Consider the following 4930-nt stretch of genomic DNA (forward strand, 5'->3'; position numbering starts at 1 on the left):
GGCCCTGCTAACAAACATTTAGAAAAAAAAAAAGGAAGTGAGGGAAATGAAAGAGCATTTCTTTACAGAAAACTTGTAATCTGCTATCTTTGATAATACTGACCTGAGCCTATCTCCAAAGCATGGGGCATACTTGCAGTGCTGCTCCATGATCATCTAAACATTACACAGCATTACAGTTCTGTTCCGTGTTTGTTCTCCTGGTTTTCTCCAAAAGGAGTATACGGTATGAAACAGGAAAAAGCGTCCAAAACTTGTCTTATCTAGACATGGACACAAACTATCATTTTCCTGTTCTCTGACCCAATGGCATTTGAAAACTTACTCATATAATAAATGTGATTTAATTAAATTTTCACAAGATCTGTGTGCCATTATCCCGCCAAAGTGTTACTAATGGTGTAAGTTAGATCCTTGGAAATCATGAGCAATCTGTTCGTTATTAGGCAGTAGCTAACCTAGGTGATACCACAGAAGCAGAATATTCAAACAAGGAGAAAATGCACAATCTAAAGAGGAAAAGGTCTGTTAAGGTTGGTTAATGTTTCCTCTGGCTGGTGTACCTACAAAAGAAAGCACTATTAAGTGCAGGGAGGAGAGTCATTGCAAAAGTTTCTCCTCTGATATTCTCATCTTTCAGATATGCCAGTGCAAACGCTCCAAGGGATACAACTAAGCAAGAACAAGTCATGGTAAAGACACAAAGCAGTCCTCAACCTGTGATTACAAACACAGTTTTACAAGCAAGCAGAAATATCACCAAGTTCTTTTCTGCAACAGACAACATCTCTGTCCCTATAGATATGACTGAAATAGGACTGTACAATTCCCAAAGAGGAATCTCATAGACTGCAAACAGACTGACACTGATGCTGTCATGCACTATGCTGCCCAGAAAGCAGATTATAAGGCACAAGTTTCAGAAAGTACAGCTGCAGCAAGTTCAATGTGGTGTAAAAGCTGATAGTGAATTAGCTACCCATAAGCAACATCAAAATCAACAGGAGTTTCAACATCATTTGGGATTTCAGCCTGAAGCCAAACAGCTGAGGTCCCTCATATAGTCACAAACTTGAAGGTAAATTGTACTACCAATTTATCTGCAATAATTTGTGTTTGTTACAGCATGGTACCTTTTTCTTTTTCCTAATGGCAATATTTATGCTGTTATTGAATACCTTATACACAATCAGAACAAAGCAACTACACTTTCTTTTTATGCAAGATGTAGCCTTTAGAATAAATTTGTCAAAAAGGTAGAGTAACACTAGAGATCTACAACAAATGCTAAATTTACCTGCATTTGCCATATCTATGCTTCCAGATTCACCACGTCTTCTACACTTCCAGGTTCTTTAGAGTAAATGCATAGCAGGCTTAATTCTGCAAGTTCTCAATAAATATATTAATTTTGATCTCTTCGTTCTCTGGCATTTTATCAGTGAGGCATGGCAACATAAAGAAAAATATACAATGCAATAAATACAGAACTTTTTGATGACCATGACCTCAAAATTTTAAAAAGCGTAGCTTGATTGACAAGCAATACCAGTTGAAATTTTTAGAAGCAAAAAATTCCAGTTCATTAACAAGTAATAGAAAGAAGTAATCAGCATCTTTTACCAAATGAAAAGCAGTGCGTTTCAAATATCTGTTGTTTATGCATTTATCTGGGTTTTCACATTGTCACATATAATGCAAACATTATAACATAACAACCTAGAACCCAAGTATTTAAGCTCTACACAGGCAGAAAGTGAAGAACACAGGAAAGACGAATTAACCTTTCCTTTTCCTTGCTCCTCCTGCCAGTCTGGAGCCACGTGCTGGGTCTAATGCCCAGCATCAACCAGGCTGCTGCTCAAGCCCAGAATGTAGAATGATGAAAATTTTCCTGTGGTAAGCCAGCACGAACCCAAATCCTCTCTATATCACTGGCCTGCTGTCAAAATTACCTTTACTACTGGTCTGCAGAGGCTTGGACGTTATGCCATGGCTCTCAGCAATTGTACAGACAATCCTTCACTTCACATCCCACAGTTCTGAGAGGAGCTCAACCTTGGTTGTGTTTGTATTTTTGAATGAAATTTTCTAAGTGACGGAAATACAAATACACAGCACAGCAAGGTTTGCGTTCACAGTGGTTCTAGCACCCCTGCTCAACAGTATGTTCAAATAGTAAAGCAAGAAGTTTCTTTGAGCAAATTCAATTCTTGCTGAATTCTTCTTCCTCTTTTTCCAGAAGCTCATAAAATAAATGTAATAACGAATGGAGAAGCCTAAACCAATCTTATTTCAGAATTATTAGAGGACAGGAAAGATAGCATATTGCTTTTTGGAATAAAGTAGACATTCAAAGCTCCTCATGCTGTGAAGCAAAATCATGTAAATGCTTGCTTCATGAACACATCTGGCCATGGGATTAGACATATCCACCACAGACACGTAGCTTTTGGAGCTGGTTCCTGCATCTCTTGTCTCTTAAGCCTTTCCTGTACAGGTCGTGCAGGGAAAGAAGTGGATGTCAAGGAGGAATTTCATTTACACCTGCTTCTGCCCAGCACAAAAACAATATGTCACCAGCTTAGGTTTGAGGAGCTATTTGACTGTTTCATTTCTGTCTGCAAGTTATTTGGACTAATATACAGGGTTAGGAAGCTGCAAGTTTCCAGCTGTAGGATGGAATGTTATTTTGGTATGGTGATTTACATTGCGATTAATCACAATCATGGCCATGGCAAATTGCTACCCTGTTTTGTCCTACGGATTTCATAGTACTGCACATATTAATCAAATGTGACTGAGTTTGTATTCTCGGTATTCCTTGAAAGTATCCATACTGCTGTTATTACATGTTGGCTGCCTAAGTTAACTTACTATATGGTTATCTAATTTAGCTAGGTAGTAAGCCTTATGTCATTATAATGATTGAATTGTTATAGTTCTAAATAAAAGTGGACAATTTGGATCAGGAGCCTGAACATCTCACAAGCTGCGTGGTGTCTAGATCCGAAGTTGTGGTTTAGCACACATTATATATGTGGGCAGCTGTGCCATTTAGCTGTGGATCCAGGCTAGGCCTGGAACACCCCAGGCAGGTTTGAACACTTCCTTCCAAAGTCCAGTGAGTTTCAGCATGATGGTTTTCAGTTAAGCCCATTTTTAACAAAAGCAAATGCAAATGAGAAGCTACCCAGAAATAGCACTGTATATCAATTTTCTACATCAATTTATAACGCAATGGAAACAGATGGTACATTCAGGCACTGTCAAAGAAAGCCATTTGGGTTTTGGTGACTATTCCTTTTTTATTTTTGATGGTATATTTATTCTGCCTATTTCCATTACTGAGTTGTTTCAACACCTGTATAAAATAAGATACCACTGTGAGAACTATGTAAACTAATCTCGGTAAAACATGCAGCTTTCTCAGTCCTGAAGTGATTTTCTGACCAATGGTGTAAATTGTAAAGCATACCACTTTTTGATGGCAATCAACACCATTCACTTGGTTTCTACTTCCAGAAAGAGGGAATAATTTATCAGGAATCATGAGAAGCCATTTCCAAACCCGTGAAAGGTTCTTTCTATTTTCAGGATGCATGTTTTGTCTTAAAGATGAGTCGATGGATCATTTATTTTGATATTGTATTCTACACCGTATTTGTATTCTACATTTTCTACACTATTTACAAAAAAGGCCAGCATGGTGATCTACATTCAGGACACATACCTCAGAGAAGATTAATCCAGATAAGGCTTGGGGCAACACACAGCTTGTGCAATTTACTGCCACCCTTTCCACTGTATCTTCACTGATTAATTCAGCTGCAGCAAAAAAGTGACCATTGTTTTTTTAAGGGAGGAGCATGGTCAAGGTCGCTGGGTTGTATACTAATATTGTATAGTTCTGAAGTAACCCCTCTACAGCCAGTCAGAAATTTTCCAGTTAAATATTTTCATAAGAAATTTTTTATTCATGGAGAGATTCAATTACTAAAATCCACCAAATATCTCATGACCAGGAGAAAACTTCTGGTCATGATGAACAAAAGCAATGTAGAAGGCCCAGCTGCCTACTGTTAGTGCAAAAAGAAGCTAAAGATACAATTTTGAGGACCAAACCTCATTTTTCCATTCTCCAGTGACCCTCCACTCATTGCTTTATTCTACCTTGCATTTAATGATTGCTTCCTGGAGCAAATACTTGAATCCCAATCTCAGTAGAATTATAAAAGTGCCAAGCTAGAAAGTATTTCATCTGCTTGGTCTTCTTTTTAATACCCAAGCCCACGCTAATGAATCTTTAAGTTCAGAAAATTCTCTCAGAACAAAGTTTCTCTTTGGGCAATACAAGCAAATAAAAAAATGTATCTTCCTGAATTGTTGAGTGACCACCTAACAGCAAGTCTAACAGTATAAGATTCTGAGTATCCTCTCCACTATACAGCAAACATCTACACTGGATAAAGGGATAGAAGCCATTTATCATAAAACAGTTTCCTTGTATCCATCAAAGGTAAATTAAGACTAAGGTGCAGTGTCACATCAATTCTCACACCAGCTCAGATATGTAATAGCTTTGGCATCTCAGAGAAGGGGTCACAAGGCTGTGAATGACATCCTAAAAGGTAAATCCTGACAAATGGAGGGGGAAAAAGGGAAAACAAAAAAAAAACAAAAAAACAAAAAAGCCCCACCCCCAAAAAATGGAAAAGCTCATATTCTGTGCTCCATAAAGAAAAGCAGGAAAATGACAGATAGTTCAATACAGCACACAAAAGAGAAAAGGGATGTGAATTAACTGAAACACCGTAGTTAAGAAAAGGATCAAGAAATGTTCTGTAGGATGTAAAACAAATTATTTAAATCTTCTATGGTTTAGTTTTCCCATTTTGTAAAATGAGGAGTATAGCTTCTTGGTTTGTTT

This window comes from Strigops habroptila, chromosome 7, assembly GCF_004027225.2.
Source record: "Strigops habroptila isolate Jane chromosome 7, bStrHab1.2.pri, whole genome shotgun sequence".
In the NCBI taxonomy this organism is placed as follows: domain Eukaryota; kingdom Metazoa; phylum Chordata; class Aves; order Psittaciformes; family Psittacidae; genus Strigops; species Strigops habroptila.